The sequence below is a fragment of the Doryrhamphus excisus genome, linkage group LG4 (genome assembly GCF_037039965.1).
Source record: "Doryrhamphus excisus strain RoL-2023G ecotype Guam linkage group LG4, RoL_Dexc_Guam_v1.1, whole genome shotgun sequence".
Taxonomy (NCBI): domain Eukaryota; kingdom Metazoa; phylum Chordata; class Actinopteri; order Syngnathiformes; family Syngnathidae; genus Doryrhamphus; species Doryrhamphus excisus.
Window position 1 is genome coordinate 12536895 of NC_136360.1, and position 22949 is coordinate 12559843.

Sequence of the window (22949 nt, forward strand, 5' to 3'; positions counted from 1 at the left end):
TTCTGTTTGCATCATCCTCAAATATGAATGTTTGGTAACACTTTGCAATAAGGTACACAAAATTACACTACATGAGTTCATCATTAGTTCCTCAGTGACTATTCTAAATGTATGTGCCTTTTGTCATTAGTTCCTCAGTAACTTTTCTCAAGGTAATTTTTCTGTACTTTATTGGAACATGAGACCGAATGTTTTTTGGTCACATTTCAATATTCTGAAATGTCATACAAGATGAAAAAGAAGTGAAGCAGTATTGATAGCATAAATGTTAATTTGCTAACAAGATGTTGTAGTCTTACTACTTTGTGCCAATATGCAGATTTATTTGATTTATGTCAGAAAACACATCTCATTCACCATAAGTTGGTTAAACTTTATAAATGCATGATAATACAAATGGAATGAACAGTATACATGTACCATGTCCACTATGTACGTTTATGTCTTTGTTCTTTGGGCTTCATTGATTCCGTTTATCCGTCAATCGCTGATTTTGCACTTTGTTCAATGGTCCTTGAATGCACCATAGTTATGTGCTATGAGACACGACAGTAGCACTAGCTTCGGCAGTCAATTCAGCTTCAAACTTGCAGTGAGGTAAACACAAGTTAATATATTAGTAAGTTGTTACTGGAATTACAACAGATAAGCACTGTGCATTTGAGAAACGTCTTCTCCAGCCTGATAGCCTCTAGCATTAGCCTGACAAGCGGGCTAAAGGCTACACCGTGACTCTGATTTCATTCCTTCATGGATCATCTTACATTATCATAAATCTGTAATGAGTGCAGATATATTTTATACTTTAAAATGTATGTGAGGCATATTTAGGGCTTAAACCTGGATTGTGTGGCAAGGTAACAATGCAATTGAAGAGAATTACTCCCAGTTTGGTAATTAGCATGCCAGTCAAAAAGAAAAATGCCCTTTGTTGTTGTGCTTGGGTGATATTGATATGACCGTGATATACGTTTCTTTATGTTGGACAGCAGTTAACTTCTTTTTACACTGTGTGATAATTAATAATGTGACTGAAACATTGCGGCTGCACAGCGAATGAGTGGTTAGCGCACAGGCCTCACAACTAGGAGACCCGAGTTCAATTCCACCCTCGGCCATCTCTGTGTGGAATTTGCATGTTCTCCCCTTGCGTGTGTTTTCTCCGGGGTACTCCGGTTTCCTCCCACATTCCAAAAACATGCTAGGTTAATTGGCGACTCCAAATTGTCCATAGGTATGAATGTGAGTGTAAATGTTTGTGTGTCTATATGTGCCCTGTGATTGGCTGGCCACCAGTCCTCTGGCTCAAAGACAGCTGGGATAGGCTCCAGCACCCTCTGTGACCCTCGTGAGGATAAGCGGTAGAAAATGAATGAATGAATGAACTGGAACATGGCCACAATTTGTCCCTGGAACAGATGAAATCCACTAAAAGCTGAAGAAAAGGGATGTTGTGTTTAGAGGTTTCCCGTAAGGTGGTCTTTTTGGCGTCTGGCTGAGCACCGACGGGGCCCTCCCGCTCAGACAAGAGACACATAGTGAGCAAACACACTGTGACAATTGTGTCCTCCTTTTTATTCGGCGGCTCTCAGCATCGGCCCGATGGTTGTCCAGGTTAATGTCTCTGTGCAGCGTGTCAGTGGGAGTGTGCTCGCCGCTGGATGTGCACACCGGAGTGACGGCCCGGCTCGCACGTCTGCTCTGAATGTTCCACAGAGGCCAAAACAAAGGAACTCCATGCTTTTACAGTGGAATCCGTTTATGTCAACGCCCCTCAGACTGACTGACTGACGTCGACATAAGCGGCTGTCGTCCTAACCGAAATTGAACGCAAAACTATGAAGGAGGTCAACAAGCACGCCTGTGGTCCAATATGACCACGTGCATTCTCATGCAGGCTGCATAAAGCCACATCAGCTCCGCATGGACGCATCGCATCTTCACTCTTCACGAGGGTGAATCACAGTGTGGCAAAGCCTGTTAAACTGATGCTTTACACTTTGTTGGGCGCCATCCAGACTGGCCCCCATGTCCTTGCTCCTTCTTCCTCTCATGGACTCCTGGCTTGGGCAAGGCCAGTCATTTGCAAGCTAAAGTGCTCCCGTTTGCGTGGACTTGCAGAGCAAATGTGGCGTGAGCGTGCGCCCCGGCCGCTTGTAGTGAGGGGGTGTTTAGGCTACATATGGACCAGAAGTGTTGTCAAACAGCTTCCTTGTTAGCACGCTTTGTTGCACGTGAAATTATATCCAATCCGCTCTGCTTGTTAGCGAGCTCAGTTTCCAGCTGTGCAAACACGCCCCTTTTTTAATGATCTGTCTTGCCTTGAAATTCATATGATGCCATCTTAAATTAAGGTAGTTGATGTATAAATATTCATGCATACACATACCAGCCACTTTAAAACTGGAAATTCATGTGTGGCATCGCCAACTACTGGCCTGGCATGCATGCTACGCTTCTGTGTGAACGGGGATTGTTTTCTTTGTAGTCTTTTTGTGTAAATTTTCACAGCAAAAAAGCTAGTCATTTAAATGCATTCAAGAGTCATCCCCTTCATCACCATCATAAGTAATGTAAAGAGTTTATAGAATGTAAATAGAATGTGCTGACCACAAATTTTTTTCAGATTGGTCAAAAAAAAAAAAATTCTCCTAAACAAAGGGGTTTTCCCCTGCAGAAGACAAATCTCAAGTCACCATAAATCGATAATCGGCAATTTCACACCATAGTCGCTGTGAGACACGAAAGTGAAAATTGCAGGAAGTTAATTCATGATCGTAACTTGTTACTGCAATTTCAACAGGCAAGCAGTATGGATTATGTAAATGCAGCTTGGAAAAAGGCCTTGTCCGACAGGACGAACCAGCGGCCCGCAAAGCAAGGGTGCTAGGAGCAGGGTTGGAGGCGGTCCCACAAAAGAAGTAAGCACCTTGATTACTATCCATGATGCTATCCATCATCATTATAATTAATTTGTGGTGAGTAACTCCAGCATACATTTGATCATTTATTAAGTGTGTGTGTGTCATATTGAGGGCTTCAACCTGGATTGTGGATTTAGCATTTAGCTTCCATTGCTAGTGAATAATGGCAAGATCTAATCTAATAATAATCTCTTTTGTTGCAAAAATGTATCCGCAATCTAAGGAGAACATCAATGTCAAACCAACAGGAGCGTTTGGAGCGATGTTAAACACCGAACAATAGACATTCTTTTATAAGCATTGCAATTACTTGTCGATTTTTCTCATTCGCTGGTAGGATTTGAATGTAACTGACTCCAGAAGCTTAGCTACTACTGTATTTACCCATTGCACACTGTTGAAACTGGGATTTGTTTACCTTTTTCTGGGTGGCTTCCCTGTGTAACTGAAATGCCGATTTTCTACATTGCTAGTAGTTGAATGTTACGACTCTGATGGCTAATTGTTACTAGACTACTGTTTTTTTTAATCGCCATGCATGTTCATGTTGGAGACAGGTCATGTCACGGAGCGGTTCGCCGAGTCAGACAACTCGATGTCTAAATAGAGAAATGTATGCCAGGACACAGTCGGAGGGATCCTCCATGATTAGGTTTGCTTAACAGTTTAGAGCAGGCTTTGAAAGTGAGATTGCACCTCTCTTTAGCTCATTGTGGCGTTGTGTTTGGGCTCGTTAATCTGTTTAGCTGTACTGCGTTGACATCTCCTTCGCTTTAAGGCCGGGGGATTCCCTTTTCTCCCCCCCAGGTCCAGTTCCCTTTCACGTAACTTAATATGCCATTTTGGTCTCCCAGGGACAATAATTGAGTTTAGGCGAAGTTTAAATAGCTTTAAGGGCAGCCAATCCAGATGGGCATCTCTGTGATTAACAAACTCTGGGCCGAGGTCTCTGTGTCAGCCGCTGGATTAGGACATTACGAAGAGAAAGACAGAGCTTTTTGCCACTTTATTCCCTCTCAATAACATTCTTTCACATATTAACTTAATTCCACCCCTAGGTAGGGACTTTATCATGCAGAAGACCTTAATCCACTGTTGTTGAGTCCATCTTGGGGCAGCTTTGATGCAGCCCCCGCCTACTCCCCGCTTTCCTGCGGGTGCTGTGGAGTCCCGGTTAAGACAAAGCACCCGTGACAGAGACAATAAGATGCAACAAAAAAGAGGTTTCATGCGCTGGAGTGGAGCAAGAAGGCGTCGTTGAGCAGGAATGAGAAAACACATCAAAGCTGGAGGCGTCACAAAGCAGCTGCGTCCGCAAATGTGTCGCCATTAACGCTGCATGCGCGTTTATGAGGTGTGGTCGGGCCCCCACTCCACTGATCTCTTGTATGGCACTCTATCTGAGAGCCACCTTTGACCTCGCCGTGAAAAGCTCCCCTGCCCGCTTGATATGATGAACGTAAGCTGGGGGCGCTCGTCTTTTAGATCTCGTATCAGCGCTCTGACAAATTGAAAAGGCTCGTTTGTGGTGCCGGCGAACCAGTTTATCCCGTCACCGTGCATGGGAAAGAAAGATTAGCAGTCATTGATCACCGCGGCTCACCTCTCGCGCCCCAATTCTTGCCAATAATTCTTTCCGATAATTGAGAAAAGCCATCAATCCAGGCTGATTTTTTAAATATTTTTTCATTCAAGGCTTCATGTCTGTTTGGAACTCGGTTACCTCCCAGGAACTTTGGCGGGTGCTTATAAACTCTGGACAGGGACAAGCAAGCTTTTAATCGGTTTTAATCAATGTATGGTTTCTTGATCCCATTTGAACACGGTCATCAAATTGTGTCAAGGACCAAATCTAGTGTACACTTCGGTAATGGTGAGACTCTGACCCAATCTCAATCTGACTTCTGGCCGGTTTGGCTCTAAACTTAGTAATGGTAACATGACAACAGGCAGTTGGACTGTTTACTGATTGGAAATTGTGATTAAGACGTCCTTTTAAAGTTTACTTGTCTATTTTCTGGTGTTGCTAGATTGCCCATACTAAAGACTAAAAACCAAGTCCACAGTGCCCCATTTAATAAAGGTTGAGTAGTGCTTGCCGACGCTTTAAAAACCTGATCTGTCCACTTGTCGTCCAGCACGGCTCTTTAAGGAATCAGGTAGTGAAGTCTACCCAAGAACAGTTGTTCATCAATCTATGCCAATGGCACATTGTCTTCTAAAGCCTACCTGAATAGTCCACTTGCGATAAATTCCATACCATGACAATACAATGACCTGGATGAATAAGAACATTTATATAAATAAGTAACATGTATTTAACCTGTTGGTATTCATACAACAGAATAAGTGATTGCACGCTTGATTGTTTAGATGTTGTTTGAATGTAAAATGTCCGCCTTGGGGCAATGGAAGATAGCTATCATTTGCCATGCGACATTGCTTGGATTTCATACTGTGTGGAAATGAGACAGATCCATGGGATAAACGAACCATAATTACAAGGCATCAACTTATTCGGACCAGAGAAGCCATAGCTGGAGCAGGATCATTAGAGGAAAACGGATGGGCCTCGTGTTTGCATCATGAGTTGGCACATCGATGAGAGCATGTGAGCAGTCCATTGAGCGCCCGGGTTGAATAGAATCATTAATTCAGTCACCTGTCTGAACTTAAGCTGTCCATTTGATTGTCAGCAGCGACGAGAGCGCCAGCGTTTTTTTGATCCGGCCAGTGCTAACAGATGGTTGCTGCAGCCCGAGCGGGCCCGGGCTGGGAATCGCTGCCTTGAGAGCAGACAGAGGGCTCGGAAGGGGGGTGAAAATCCCCTGTTGCCGCCCCTAAAGAAGAGCATAAGCTTGAGCAGAGAAAAAGAAAGGGCCTGCTACTGGTGCTAATTACCCAGAAACCACACAGAAAGTGCCCACTGTCACTAACTGAAGAGGTTCACATCCCTTCTTACACAGATAAAAGGCGTAGTACGAAAACATTTCGCGGGGGACAAAGGAGGGAAGATTACCATAATCTTTGGGTTTGTATCCCCTGTAAGCTGTCCTTCTCCCTCGCACTTTCTCCTCCTCCTCCCGTCCTCGCTCGCTGGGAACCGGCTGAGCGGGCCGGGCATGACAGTTGTGTTCTTCCCGCCTTCCTGTGATCATCCTCGTCATCGTCGGGCTGCTGCCGGTCTAATGGAGACAATGGCGGGCGAAACGAGGTGTCACTGCGCTGACAGAGGCCCTCTTCATGTTGTGTCACCCATAATCCTCATCCATCAGCATCCTCCCCCTCCCCGTCTCCCGGCCGCCGTCTCCACGAGATGCCATAAATATGACGCCTTCATATTTCTACACATCAAAGCGCTCACAAGCGGCGCTTTTCTCCTCCAGTGGCGGAGCTCGCAACTCTCAACTTGTTTTTTGGGGGGTTTTAAACAAGGACATCACAACTGTCCCGGTCACAGGAAGCGGTGGAGCCGGTGCTGCGTTTCTGAACGCTGGCAAATTTATGAACTCAGATGTTACACCCGTGTTCCAAGCAAACGTAAAGAAAAAAGAATGGCTGATCTTCACCATAAGCAAGTAATTTGTTTTGTTTAGCATAATGTTAGTGTTAGCATAGCAGTACAGCAGTGCTCAGATGTCAGCAGTGGAAATAGTTGCAATTACAAACCAAAGGTAAAAGGTTATACTCTTTATGGATGACATCGCATCCCATAATGTTCCGCATTTCCTGTCTGCTCTCTTGATAGTAAGTGGGTGGTGCAGAAACCAGCCATGCTCAGGTTTAGGGGCCATTAAGCTGCGTACAGAGGACAAACTTCTTGTTATTCTTTTTCTAACTTTGTCATATTGGCGCGCTGCAAAGTGATCACCTTGGGTTGACTTGCTCTTTGCTGTGGAGTTTTATTGGTTCATACTCAGGTCATAGTTGCACTTATCTCCAGGCTACAGCTGCACAAACATACTGTCTTTTTTATATTTATATATGTTTATTTTGTGCATTTTGACCTTTTGTCCACATGCTAACTGCAATTTAAGTCACGGAAAACTGACTTTTTAAACACCACAAAGGCAAAGTTTGCAGCTTGCTGTGTTAACTATATTATATGATTTAATTTGACATTAACTCCACCTTATTGTTAGTAAACACCTGCATTCCTTTTAACCCACTTGTCCACTATTGTGATTGTACTTTTCCCAGAAATGCTACTTATTGGTTAAAATGGTCTTACAGTTATAGGTTAGAGCAGACGTTAACTCCTGCTAGCTTCCATTCACGCACTTCATTCACACCGGTGTTTATTGCCATTTCAAACGCTTCCCCACACTAATGTTCCTTCTTTTGATTTATTTAATGTACATCCATATTAATTGTTTGAATGTTGTGCTGCTCAATATAACAGTCTGATTCACTGTGCCATCTTACAAAGAACACTAAACTCATCACACAGCACCTTAACACCTAACAAGTTTTTCCCCATAATGCATTTGAGGAAACCATTCATCGGTGCCTCCCATCGTACTGCAATGATGTCAACCTTCCTCTGGGCTGTGGCTTCGTCTGGTGAACAGAGGCAGCATTGCAGCACCATCCATCCATCCATTTTGTCTTCCAATTACATGTTTTGCCCAGATGAAATGCATGATGGGAAAACGTGTTGTTTTTTTTTCCATTTCATATACATTCATGGATTTGCCTCCGCTTGTCCACGTTGCGTGGGCAACAATTTCAGTAGGGAAGTACAGACTTCCCAGCTCCTGGCCACCACCTCCAGCTCCACCAGGATGACACTAAGGTGTTCCCAGGCCAGCTGTGAGACATAGTCTCTCCAGCATGTCCTAGGTCTGTCCTGGGGCCTTCTCCCAGCTGGGCATGCCTAGGAAGGCGTCCTGGAGGCATCTAGACTAGATGCCGGAGCCACCTCAACTGGTTCCTCTCCATGTGAAGAAGCAACAGCTCTACTCTGAGCTCCTCCTGGATGGCCGAGGTCTTTGCATGTATTGTATTGGTGCATGTTTGTATTTAAAAGTAATGTTAAAATATCTTTGTACCTCATAAATATGCAAACTCCTTAAGGTAAATGTTTGTATATTTTTGAGGTTTTGAGATTTTCACATTACCGTCCGGCCTCTACTCACTGAGACAAAGAGACTGCATGACTGACAAAAGGGGTCACTTGTGCCGTTGTCCTATGGAATCCAACACACCAAACCAAAGCACAAAGTAAATCCTCTTCGTGCATGTTTGGAGGCAAGAGACGAGGAAATTCAAATGTCATTCATTCATTCATCGGGCCGCACTTCACTGTGTGCATGTGTGGGTTCCAGCTTTCTCCCACATTCCAAAAACATGTTAGGTAAATTGGTGACTATAAATTGTCCATACAGGTATGAATGTAAATAGTTTTTAGTCTGTATTAGACTGTACCGTATATCCAGTCCAGGGTGAACCCGACCTCTTGCTCAAGTCAGCTGGGATAGGCTCCAGCATACGGCCACAATCATCAGTGTGATTTCCAATATTTGTGATCGAGAGGTTGCAAGATTCACGTGAACATTATGCAACTACATTTACTGTGTGATTCCGACTGGATACAGCACATGTGCAAACCTACCAAACAGTATGTCCATTATTAGCAGACATGCACGCAAGCTAATATGCATTTTCAACTAAAGTAATCAAGACAAGTGACTCTACAAAGGCTGAATATGAAGTCGTATGTACGTATTTTGATGCGTGCAAATGACACTAGCTGTCTAACTAGCGAGAGTCTGGTGTTGTTTCATCCCGCTTTGAGTCAGTCACACGTTCACAGTCATTGAATGTAAATGTGTGTACCATGCATACATAATGATTGCCAAGCCAAGCACGCTAATCACTGTCCATTGACGCACGTGCTAAACATGTGAATGCTAATTCACATCACATTAGTTGTGACTGGCTAAAGGAGGAGCAGCTGATGATTGACAGTCCAGCTGTAATATATCGCAGTGATGTTGATGCATTCTGTCATGGAAAAGATTTATACTAACCACATTCTGGACACAAGTACGTCTTCTTCGTCCTTGTTAGTGTTTGTAGCTCCTCTTCCACCTGGTCGACATGAAATGGAGGAGGCGGTAATGTTGCATTTTTATTCCGTGGACATGCAGATATGTTTTTTGTGACAGCAGACAGGACTTTACAGACAACTTACAAACTTCTAGATTATTGTAAACTTCAAACAAACAAACAAACAACAAAATGTACTCTAATCTTTAAGAAATAATGTGAATCCAATTAATCAGCTTCAGAAATATGAACAGAAAATGAACATTTAAATCGCTTTTACCTTCAAGGAAGATGTGATTATTGCCAAAGATGGTGAGGTTGCACTTTTTTCACAAGACAACTCCCCTTTGAACAAAGCAAAACTTGTTCTCAATCAGAAATCACTCCACACTCTTTATTGCGCTCTGCTTCTACCATATCTTACTTATTGTGTGAAATATGGGGTAATAACTATAAAAGCAATCTTCACTCGCTAAATGTACTGCAAAAAGGTCAGTAAGGATAATTCATAATGCCGCCTACAGAGAATATACTAACTCCTTATTTCTACAAGCAGTTGTATTTAAGACAGAGGATGAGGAGTCTTGAACCAGTCATGATGTGTTATACATATCACTATATTGACAGTTACTATGGTACCCATTATGTCATTGTATGGTCATATCACCTTGTACTTCAGTACGAGGTGCATTATTAAAAAACAAAAAAAAAACAAAAAAAAAACTTAAACTGCATTATGGAAAGCAGGAAGTGAACAAATGTAACAATTACTGATTGTAAAAGTACCAGATGGAGGGGTAGGATTTAATAAGCTTTGCTTCTTCCTACTCCTTTTGAACATGTGGAACTGTGAACTGATTATGTGATGCACTCAATTGTAATCTGATGCATGTTCAAATGAAATAAAACCATTACCATTAACTTCACACATTTTCGATTGACCAGCAACTTGAAATATTTTGAGTGAACTTTGAATGCACACAGAATATTGTGTTGTATTGCTATATGAATGGAACCTACCAAAATAGACTCGTCTTTCATCAGAAAAAAGTTTGTTTCTACCTTTTTCCATTCTTTTTCCGTTCTTCAGTAATCATCAGTCGAACATGCTGTACATAAATACTGTAGGTATGTTGATGCTCATGTATCTAAACAACTGTCCCGAACCATAATCAAAACAAAAAAGGTTTCTTTTACTAAACTCTGTATGTGCATGTGTTAACATTTCCTTACAATGCCTCACCTTCATGCTACAGGCTGCCACCGTGTGGCTGTTTTTATGGCTTAAATCTGCTTTAAAATGGACATCCATCCTTGTGAAAAGAAGTGAAGTGGTGTTAATAGTATGAAATGTTAACTTTGCTGACGCTGACCTCACTTCACCTCTCTTGGCAAGAAGAAACAATCCCCACAAAAAGCCAATAAAAAAATCAGATTTATTTTTTTAGATGCTGGTTGAACTGAACTATCATGTGATGTCATACAAGACGGCCAGCTACTTAACTCCACACAATTGGCACAATTGCACATTTTTCCAGTCTCCGCCGTATTAGATTTATTTTTCATTCTGTCTTTTTGACAGCATCTGTCAAAATGCAGCATCTCCGTGTAGCGAACTGGAGTTGGTTTCCAAAAGTGTTGATGCACGGCACTCATGCATTTTTCACGCGTCCCAAAGTGTAACTGAACAGAAGTTCAGTGTTTGGCTGCCATCTCGGCCGATTACAATCACGATCCATAATTGAGAGGCAAATGCATGGAAAATGGCTCGACATCACTTTCCATTTGGGTGACAAAGGATTTCAGAGCAGTGGGTGACTAATTTTGTGTTGTAGATTATGCCTGGGTGGCAGCGCTGCGCTTGATTCCGTGACAGAGTTTCTTGGAATGATTTAGTTTGTAGCCGGCGGCGTCGCGGGATTTGCTGTCCAAAGGTGTTTGGTCTGGAATTTGAGCGGCACTTCTTAGTGCTCCGTGCTTCCTTTGTTCCGTCTCTGCGAACACTTCAACGCTTGCCAGCCATCAAACTCTCTTTAGTGGGAGGCTTGTTGTTGGCGCCACCACTTACTCTTCATGCTTAAACATCTTCTTTTATTCTGACAATACTTCCTGCTGGAGCTCTCCCACAATGTTGCTGATGTATAATTACACTTTTGGACATTACTTTCCTTTTTAACTACTTAAGTACTCAAAATAAATCATCATTTTCATATGATAAACAACTGAAAGTAAATACACATGAATACAAAAATTCATACACCCCAGCCATTCCTAAAAGGGACTTAATATGCTCATTTTCGCTCCTTTGTTTTGAGTTGTGGACTCCTATAGAGCAGCTACACACAATAACCAGCCTAGTTAGCTTTTTAGATCTTCCAGATTCTGTGTCTATTTCTGCAGTATTTTAATTGACTTCCTACTTTCCACCCGAAAGGTCTGTTGACTTTACACCACGCCCGGCTCCTCCTCTAGGTACGTCCACTCCGCTGTGATTGGTCACACTCCCAAGCGCTCCCGAAGACTTCTGGACACTTAGCTCTGCGTTTAGGAATTGATTTTATTGAATGAAACAACACTATAATTTGTTGTGGCTTTTGTTTGCAGGGTGTGAAGACATAAACATGTATAGGCTAGAAAGCATACATTAAGAAAAACATTTTATATTCAATATTCTATAATTTCTACATTCTTCAACTTCCTCATACATAATTGAGAACAGTTTTAAGTGGTGATGGATGTCATATTTTTCTTTTAAAAACAAAGTCCATCTTTCATTCTCATTCACTTTTCACCTCAAAAATTTAAATGTAGTGAACTTTGAACGAGATCGAAACTGACCTATGAATATGAACTATTCATATTCATACTGTGTGAACTGAACTTTGAACTGTTTAATGAGAGCTATGAATTTGCACAACACCGGACACAGGTTACAAAAACATTGAAATTTGCATGCAGTGTGAACGTAGCCTCAAATATCATCTAAAAATACAATAAATAATAAAAATATGCACAAACATGTCAACAAACCTTTATTATCACCCATTGTACTGATGTCTCCGGTAAACGTGACAAGTAAATGTCCAAGCGATGGCTAGTTTTGGTTTTGTCACTCAGACATTCTGGGGTGTTGATATAAACGTGTTCCACTTTATTAGAAACAATTGATGTACAAGAAGAACATCGGTGTGTACGTTTGACTATGTCAATAGTCGTACAATTAAAGTAAACCAGTTCTGTTTGCACAATAGTGAACAAGCCACAGTGTAGAGAAGCACTATTTGGCAAGTCAAAAGCAGAGATCGGTTGCGACTGCACGCCAGCATTTGAAGCGTTTGGCGCAAAGAATATCCAACATGCCGTCCACCAACATGGACGTTTCTTTGCCATCGTAGTGAACTTGAGGCTGTTTATTTTCTTCACAAAAGTAAAACTATTGATTTCTGTTTGATTTTATTTCTCATGACCGCATCCCGCGTCTCCGCTTTGGGCTGAAGGTGGACTTTGGGGATGATCCCGAGTGAGGCCGTGCCACCGTGCACAAGCGGGTCAGGTCGTCTTTTCAAAGCTGGGCGTTCATCCCACAGAGAGGCGGAGTGACTCCGATGAGGTTACGTGTGCGTTGTTCGATTCTTGCTCGGGCGGACTTGTCAATCACTCAGAGTTTTAAGCAAAAAGATTAAATGTGTTGCACTGCCTACTCTTAAAATGTAGGAGTACTACTCCACTGTTTTTATTTAGCTTTAGGCCACAGCATGTGGATTTGGCATTTAGACTATAGCGTGTGGGAGTCTAAAGCTTTTTTTTTTTTTTCTGAGAAGTCAGCTCGTAAAATGTGGAACTTGTCCCCCATGTCTCTCGCTGTTTGTTTGTCTGAGCCAGCAGTGAAGATAGTTTGTTTGGTACGGCTTGAGGAGCTTCAGTTGCTTATTGCTACTTTTACTTACAACGATAACGTGATATGTGACACGTGGCACAAATTTGATGACGTGATCACTGGCGTGATGCGTCATTTTGTAAAACAGGATTTTTTTGGGGGGGGGGTTTTGAGTAGAAAATGATGATAGTAAGGCATTTTTTTGGACCCACTTGTGCTTTGATATTGTAGTCGTACCTGTCAACATCTGCATTAGAAAATATGCGGACATCTTCTGGAAAATAAAGGAAATTCTGGAATATAATTGTTAATCATTGTACTTTGCCATTAGTTATTTCTTGAATTCATAGTGGCTCTCACTTTCTTTGTGAAATTGCTAGCACAAGCAACTTTGTTTGGGTTTATGGTCGGTTATTTAGCAGTCACATTCAGTAAAAAGACAGTTAGTGCTTTGTGTGGCCACTTGATTCCAAGGAATGATACAGTACAGTACAGTAGCTTGTTGAAAACCTAATCCTAATCATGGGGCATTTGAGTGTACAGGAAAAATACAGGTAATGTAAGGGGAGGGTGACTGGTGAGAGTCAACAGGTTTGAAAAAGGTACCCCTTGCACACGTGGAGGGGTATGTTTGGTAGTCTCACTGCATTTTTGTCATAGTAAAGAACATTTGCATAAAGCAAGGATGTGGACCTGAATCACAAGACTTGGACTCCAGTCCCAATTTTGATCTTTTGAAATCTATCATCCATCATCAATGAACTGACTAAGACTTCATTCTGATGACAGATAAGATTTTCACTGTGTGGAGTCTCCCATTCAAAGCAATCAACTACGTGATTGTCATTTATTGTCATTTCCAGCAACACACCATATTTTTTCCCACAGAATCTGCCTCATTGAATGCATCAATTGAAGCCCAATCTAGTTCAACAACAAACAATGAGAGTGTGCCTTACATTTCGATGAGCGTCAGACTACAAATAACATGCTAACAAGGATTATTTAATTGTCATTTGCAAATTACGACATCATGATATTTTATTTGGTAAATATTTAACAGTTCTTTTGACTTGTAATGACTTGAAATTTTCAAGTCTGTGACTTCACTCCATCTGTCCTGTCTTGACAACACTGACCTCCTCCCACCTCTTGTATAAACAACTTTTTGTCTCCTTAAATGAAATTCTAAACACAAAACAAGCTGCTGTTTACATTTTAAATGCATGATTATTTAGTAAATTCCCATATAGACTTGAACGAGATGCTAACTATTGATTGACTGGCCGGTCTCAGTCTGTTGCCAGCCTCACTTTGGCTAATTTTAAAGGCGAGTGAAGTTAAAGACGGGGGAAAAAAATGAATATTTCATCAGCTGAGCGAACGCCGAGCGCCGGGAGGCCCTCTATGTCTTTTCGCCCGCCCCGGCGGCGGCCATCCGTTTTCTAAGCCGGCGCGGGTGTTTGCGGGCCGGCCCGAGCGCGCTGCAGCGGTGAGAGCGGAGCGCTACAAGGTTGACATGTGAAGAAAAACTGAGGTGAAGTGCTGACACGCCGACGTCTTAGCAGATAACACTTAAATCATTTTCCTCCCAAACTTCAGTGCTGCCTCTTCAAAGAGATATAGCCATAATACAAATTTTTGGAGTAAGTACTGCTGTTTGAAGTTATTTTATGGGATTTTGCTGTAAGGCCCAGAATTGATTTGCAGGGGGGATAAAAGGCAGGTACTTTATCTTCGGAGCTTTGTCGGAAAAAGCTTAGCATCCATTGGTAGTTCCGCCAATATGCCTGCAGGGCGTTGGAGGTAGGGTGAGGGGGGGTCTGTGGGGGGGTTGCTGGCATTGACATTATATACCAGAATGAATTGTGCTGACTTTACACCTCCTGCTGCTTACATTCTGCTCTTTCATAATCTTTCATGAACCGCACAATGTTTTATTTAATGTCCTGGGTCAGAGAGAATCTGGAGAAAAAACATATTAATAATGAATCGCGCAGGGAAGAGGAGAGGGAGAAGGGAAGAAAGAGGGAAAAAAAAGAAAACTTGGTTTGAGGCTCCTCAGCAAACAGGTCAGAAGGGCCGTTTGAAGTCGACTGCTCGGGTGCAGTCAATAGTTTAAGAACTTGTGTTATTTCTGAACATAAGGCCAGCGCGGACTTTCTGCTCGCTGAAAATGTCAGATATCTCTTTGCCGCCGCCGCCGCCGCCGACCAACGTCTCGCTGGCGTCCTTGAAAGGCTACTCCAGCAAGCCAAGGAGAAAAATAACTCACTACCTCGGGTGGCTACAACACAACACCAGAGAGATCCTTCTGGAAGCACTCGCTCCAAAATAACATAAAAAATACAAGATTAGCACATTAACACCGACAGACCTTCAGTTCAATGGAAACACGCACAGACCTCCGCCAAGGCCCAACAATGCAAGTAACTATTTTATTTATTAGATAAGATCTTCTCCCTCCGCAAACATTGTGTTGCTAGCCAGGCGGAGGTAAGAAGAATGGACATACTGGATGTAAAAATGATGAATATCTACTATATAACACAAGTGTAATGTCTACAGGGATCTAATAATATTTAGAAAATCATACACAGGTTTTTTTATGCTCTAACTATGAAAATATTTCATCCTACGACGCAGAAACTCACTTATCGCGGTCGGGACAGGAATCAACTTTTTTTTAAATTTGGGCAAATATATGAAACATTACAGTGCGTTTATTACATCAATCAAAACATAACTTTCCATTATTTACATGTGTATTCAGCTATCTGATCACAAGTCCAAAAGGAGTAGGTTGAAGCAAAAGCTTATAAATGCCTACCCCTTTTTGCAAGATATAATCATGTTCATGCCATGTCTTGTTTTCTCCTGTTATTATTATCATTGTAATATGATTATCATTATCATTATTATCATTATTGTTATAATCTTTATAATTATTACCATCATTATAATCATCATTAATATTACCATTTTCATCATTATAGTTGTAACAATTTTTTGATTTTTTTTTTAAATTATTTAATTTTACAGATTTCATTGCTTCTTGTAGAGTGCTGTATCATTCCATCTGTTGTTTTCTGAAATCCACAGTATTTGTGCTTTTATTGTCAATTTATTAGCCCACTTTTTTCCCCCTAAGTGTAACATTTACATATCATTTTCTGGATTGCATGTGTCTAATCTTGTGCATTAAAAAACACGGACTTGAGACTGTGTCTGGACTGGTGACCAACCCAAACATCAGTTTCTTCTTGTTAAGCCCTACCTGAGTTTTTTCTTTAGACGTGCTTTGTACTGCATACACTATGTCAACATAAACGGGCACATTTTTCACAGGTCTGGTTTTCATGTTGACAATCATGCATGTCGATGTCCAGTCACGACTTGGTACATTGGTTGCTGACAAAAACGGTACTAAACTCATTCGCTACGTATTTGAATACTTTTTTCAACCAGACAACTCACTCCTAGATGTATTTTACTTCTTTTATGTTTTTTGTCACAAAGAGGTGATGATGCAACTGTACAATCTGATATTTTACTGAAATTTACCTATGTTCTACACAGTGCTCTGAAAAATTTGTCAAAAATCATCAAAAATGGCCGGTACCGAGAGGTGCGGCGTTTGGAAGTGTTCCGCTGTTCCACACATACGCTGTTTCTTATTTCAGTGTTTTCATTAAAAGTTTAAAAATAAATAGTAGAAATGTCAAGTGTAGTGTAGTGGGTGTATGTTCATGGTAAATAAACATGTAGATAAATGATTCCCCACTGTGACAAAATGTAACCTAAATGAAGTGTGTGATGAGCGTATATTAGACAGAATGTAGCAAAACAAATGTGTGTGGACATTCTGAGCTTCGGTGTCGCCTCCACGCTGCTAACAGGCCAGTCCAACTCTAGTGGGAGTGTCCATATGTTGGGGTATTCCCATTTGCATCTTCCTTGCAAGGCAGCAAGGACAGCCAGCTCGCTGCCTCGCTCTCTCTGGCTTCTTAATTGCTTAATTACAGTCAATTACTCGGCATGGGAGTCTTTATTTGAGCCTCGACACCTTGCTGGCCTCGCCAGGGGGGAAAAAAACAGCTTTAAAAAATTAAGTGGATGTTGTGGAGTCTCTGGAGGATGAACACACACACACACACACACACACACTTGCATGTACGTGAATGAGGCATGTCTGTGGGACATTTGAGTGCTATCACATGAAACAGCTCAGTGTCAGAGCCTGGCCGCCTTCACTCCAAGGTCCAGGGGCGCTGTGACTTATTCATGACTCTCGTTGTGTATGCCTCCCCGTCTAGAACCTTTTGCTTGGTTCTTTTGCTTTTTCATGTGCTGCAACCTGCTCATCCTGTTTAACATGTAAACATCATGTGTGCGCATCACTGATGGAGAGGAAATGACAGTAGCCTTGACATCCCCCCCCCCCCCCCCCAATAAAATTACTCAATATTTAACCATCATAGTACACCAGAATCTTCAAAGTATAATGTGGTGTCCAAAGTGCAGCCCTGGGGCGATTTTCGGCTCACAGCTCATTTTTATTGGCCCTTGACATATTTAAAAAAATAAAATGAATTCAATATTAATGATGTCTATTAATTAGGGCTGTCAAATGATGAAACATTTTCATCAGATTCAGTTTTCAAATTAATTAATCATTCACCGTGCTGCACAGTGACCAAGTGGTTAGCGCGCAGGCCACACAGCTACACTCTAGTTTGATTCAACCAAGCTCGAGTCTCCTAGCTGTGTGACCTGTGCGCTAACCACTCTTCCGCCGTGCTTTATTCTTGTAAGATTAAAATTCTTGTACATTTTCTTCTTGTACTAAATATGCCTTTATTCCTGTCACATGATGACTTTTTCCACAAATTATAACTTTATTTTGTTTACTTTGTTTCTCATAATATTACGACAAAAAAATCTTATTTCTTTAACACTTCAACTTTTTGCTCATTATGCTCAAGAAAATTGAAAAAACACAAAAACAACAAAATGAAAGCAATCATTTAATAAAACATTTTTGTCATACTGCTGTCAAATGAATGAAACAAAATGGTGATTTTGACACGCCCCCCAGCGAGTTTTCTACACCGATGCCATCTTGGTTGTGACACATCTTGGCTGTGATGTAACACGTATCAGAAAACGTTCCGGGAACCACATTCAAATACACGCAGCCATGAACTCACTGCAAAGCCAACAAAGTGACATATTCACAACAATGACATTCACTGATATTGTATTGTGATGAGGATGGCACAAATGGCCACAAGCATGTTTTTTTGCCACCTTGGCGCACTTTTCTATCTGTGGGGCACCATTGAAATATTTCTCCAGTTTTCCAGCAAAAGCCTTCAACACAACAAGCGGCCATAATGTAATAAATATACAGAAATTCACCCACAACAGGATCCTAACAACAGAGAATGCATTGTAGTTAATAGGAACGTCTATGTGGGAACGTCTGTTGGAAACGTCACTTGCTACTCCTCCATTCCCAGAAGTGACGAAAATTTTATTTTTTTTCAGTGTCATGAGCACTTTAAACCTATTTGGTTTGCGAGTGAACAATGGCAATTGAGAAGAGAATGTCAAATCGTAAGAGGCTTTGGAGTGGGTATCAATAACTCGCCATTCACACGGTATTGGAAAGTATCCTCTGCGAATAATGAGACTCTACTGTAATCTCTTTCAGGGTTATCGTAAAAGCTTGCTTAAGTGGATAGTCCAAGTTTTAAGTCACATTTGATCATTAATTGGCATGGAAGTGCAAAAAAAAAAGTGTATGGAACTTTTGCGTCCGTGTTTGCAGCACTGTGAGCGTACTTGGGTCTGATTTGCGCTGACGTCTCTTTAGGGTTGACTCAGTGTACGGCGGCAGTAAAGCTGAGCTGTGTTTAAATATATCAGGCTAATGCTCCGTCAAACACTTTGCATCATTCAGCAGCTCACTCTCAGCCGTTTTCTTGCTATAATCGCCTCAGCTTAAATGCTAAATGCACACAGCTCCTCCAAACGCTCTTTTTTTCCTGTCCTCTTTCCTTGCCTCTTTGTGTAGCGGCTTTTTGTTTGAGAAATATGTTACTAATGGCTTATGAATTAATAAGCAGCCAAACTGAATTAGACTTTCATGCAAGGTGATTGTAAAGAGCTTGAAAGCCTCAAGGTTTTATTCAGATTTCAGCATTTTCTGGCCGAGTGAGCCCTCCTCCTCCTATAGTGCATCTCTTTGTCATCAGCTCTCATGCTCTTTGGTATAATTTACTTAGCCAAGCAGAGCCATTAATTTTCTATTATTGTGAAAAGATGATTCGTGTTTTGGAGGCTGTCTTGATGATTTATTTAGATCCACAGCAGGGAAACACGAGGCCCTGGCTAATGGAATATATCGTCACGGGCTGACATTTAACTACAGGAGCGGCACATGTGTTAATGTGTCCTCCCCAAGCACCTTCATTCAGCTTGAAATTCCTAATGGAACTCATCTCTCTGTACAGGGAGGGTGGGGGAAGGGGGGGTGAGAGGACAGCAACTTAACACATAAATTCACTCGTCTGAGACGCGGCGACGCGTCTAGCGACTTAACTGCTCCACTGCTCGTACGTCTGCAGGGAAAAGACGGCAGAGAGTTCGTGACAGCTTCTTTGCTTTAGTAAATCACAGTGCCGTCATATTTGTAAGGTGCTGCTTGAATATGACAACGACCTTTGAATAAATGACGAAGAAACAGCGGCCCCCTTCCTACGGTGGTGGACTGGGACCAACACTCCACACAGAGAAAGCTGAAAACACGCAAACACTATGAAACATACTATACTCATTATACTCCTTGTATTGAGTTGTGGACTCCTATAGAGCAGCTAAACACGATAACCAGCACAAAAAAACTTCATCTTCTACATCTACATCTTCCAGATTCTGCACCTATTCCACTTGTATTTCTTTTGGATTTGTGCTTCCAGCCAAAATGGTCTGTTTTAATTTATTCCGCCTCCGTCCACCCCCATGGGATTGGTCACACGCCCAAAATGCTTCCTAACTACGGACGAACCCCACTTTCTAATATAGTGATTAAAAAAAAAGACCAGAGAGGTTTTTTGGTCTAGAGACAGTGCCTCTGAGGAAAAGACAGGAAGCAGAACTGGAGGTAGCAGAGATTAGGATGCTGAGGTTCTCATTGGGAGTGACCAGGATGGATAGGATCAGGAATGAGTACATCAGATGGGCATTACATGTTAGAGGCCTTAGAGATAAAATCAGAGAGGCCAGACTGAGATGGTTCGGACATGTCCAGAGGAGAGATAGTGAATATATTGGTAGAAGGATGCTGCATTTAGAGCTGTCAGGTGTCTTTGGAGAGCTAATTGAATAGTGTTGAGGAGCTACTGGCAGGTCATGAGCTACTGCGTATGAACTCAAAGAGTAGGCACCACTGGTGCCCCTCCAACCTCGCCTGCCCAAGGAGGAGCATTCATTGTCGCACACACTTTGTCAGAGGCACCGCTGGTGTTGGCAATCACCAACTACAATAACTACTGTCTGAGCCTATTTTGTAAAGCAGAGCAGAGCTTTGGGGAGGGCAGATAGTGTATTGCACCTACAGCCACACCCAATTTCTTTGTTGGGAACAGGTAATTTTCTGAAACTTACCTATATTCTACTGCTGATAATTAAAGAAGGGAAAAAGATAGGAAAAAAAACTTTTTTTTACCCGATGAAAGATGGGAGTCTAATCTTTTTTTTGGTGTTTATATAGCTATGGAACACAATATTCTGTATGCCTTCCGTCAAAATTATCTGAGGTGAATTTTGAATTCTGCGAATAAGTTCATTCATTCATTCATTTTCTACCGCTTTTTCCTCACGAGGGTTGCGGGGGTCTTCGGGCGAGAGGCAGGGTACACCCTGGACTGGTCGCCAGCCAATCACAGGGCACATATAGACAACCTTTCATACTCACATTCATACCTATGGACAATTTGGAGTCGGCAATGTGGGAGGAAACCGGAGTACCCGGAGAAAAAACTCCACACAGAGATAGCCGAGGGTGGAATCGAACCCTGGTCCTCCTAGCTGTGAGGTAACCACTCGACCGCCGTGCCTGTGAATAAGTTATTATAAGGAAAACACATATGCAAGGGGAAGTGTGATCTCCTCCTCCTGTGCTGGAGAGAGACGCTGAAGGGCAGACTCACATGCCTAGACACCCAAAACTATTTGACTTAGGTGATAAGCGTGGGGAGGTCTAGTTTTGGAGACAAGGGGCCTTTACTGTATGTCTTAAACGTCTTATTTTCTCTTATGTGTACAACATTGGGAAACTACATTGGGTAAGCTGACTAGCTGATTGGGGGTGTTATTTCCTGTATTTAGAAGGTAAATATTCAATTTATAAATAAGGATCATACTTTGTGGAGATTTATCATGGTCGGGTTTTGAATTACTGTACTGTTGAATTACTATATCTCCTCAAAAGCAGGGAAATTGCTAGGCTGAAAATGTCTAAGAAAGTTGTCGTTTCTCGTGAGTGTGAAGATGTCTAAAGAGACCACTGATGAGAGAGGAGTTGATGTTGTGTGCAAGCATCATGTGACTCACCCTCAATGACACTGTGGGGGTCAGAGTGGAATGAAATTCTGCTGAGTGGCCAAAAATGTTTAGCAAGGCCATGAATCACTGGCTCGTTATTACGATTAATGACAGCGTCTCGTCCGTGTGACTCACGTTTGTGACCAGGCGGCGTGACGCTCGCCTGCTTGGCCTCCTTCCAGTTGCTCACTCCAGGCCTCCGTGAACCTCCACCACCACCATTCTGACTGTCCGACCACTGTTTTCTGATATCCGCTAGAGGCACCAGGTAAGAGGGCGCTCTGTAGGCAAAAGGGGACAGACGGTGGTAATCTGCTCACGTAATGAAAGCGCTGCAGCAGCTGGAACATGGCTATTAGCAGGTTAATTAGGCAATAATGAAAAGGATACCTCAGGTTACTGTGGGCTTTAGCGCAATATGATTCCTCGCTCGCCCATGCAAGCTGGGTGTTAAATCTAATCCCGCCATATTAATAGAGAAGCGCCGCACCGCCGGCTTCATTATTGCCACAAGACTTCACTCGCTCACAAATCGAGAACGGCGAGCAGGTTCTCGTCGCCGCCTGTCAGCTCGGGTTAGTGCAATGAAGCTTGTGGAGTTTTGCGAGGGGAGGTATTTGCGGTATGTTTTATTGGCCATGACGCTGATCAGCAAAACTTGAGTGTGGCGTTTAGTGATGGAGAATCATTTTTCACTTTGACAGATGCATAAGCACTAAAACCTGCTGCTCGTGAAAAGTCCAGAATGCCAAAATAACTTTTAACGTTTCCCCTTGTTCAAGACACTATCACGCCTGGTCTGCCAGGGGATAAACGAGTTCATTTGTAATTCTAAATATATTTATTTTTACTCACATTGAACAATTACTTCATTCTCTTCCACCACCACCACACATAGATTGCAGTCTGTACTGCCGTTACTTGAACTGACTTGAACACACTGTACAGAACACATGAAGGACACATATGTCCATGTCATTGGAGTAGATCCTTTCACATGTTCAAGGATGCCAACTTTATCCTTGATGATGGTCGTGACGGTAGAACAGATAACACCCAGAATGCCAAAGCCTTCATGGGTATTTGTTGAGTGTCTGCCGATATGTCCCCCAGAAGAACAGGATCATCATGGACTTTTCCAGGTGCAAGGACGCCATTGGAGAAACTTGTTTTGGAGACAGAGGAGCTCAAGCCACAAGCACATAGTCACAATACAGCATAGCTTGCACGTTTACTGCAGAAATACTGTATTTGTTCAAATTCATTGACCAAATTCTAAAATATAAGATTTCCATCACCGCAGACCTCACAGCTAGGACGACCAGGGTTCGATTTCACCCTCGGCCATCTCTGTGTGGAGTTTGCATGTTCTCCCTGTGCATGCGTGGGTTTTCTCCGGGTTCTCCGGTTTCCTCCCACATTCCAAAAAACATGCTAGGTTAATTGGCGACTCCAAATTGTCCATAGGTATGAATGTGAGTGTGAAT

At 42.2% G+C, this 22949-nt stretch overlaps 1 long non-coding RNA gene across 1 annotated transcript in view; it reads left to right on the forward strand.

The window, feature by feature from the left end:
• The window catches only part of LOC131129988 (uncharacterized), a 122508-nt gene that overhangs the window by 21867 nt on the left and 77692 nt on the right, over positions 1-22949 (forward strand). The window lies entirely within an intron of this gene.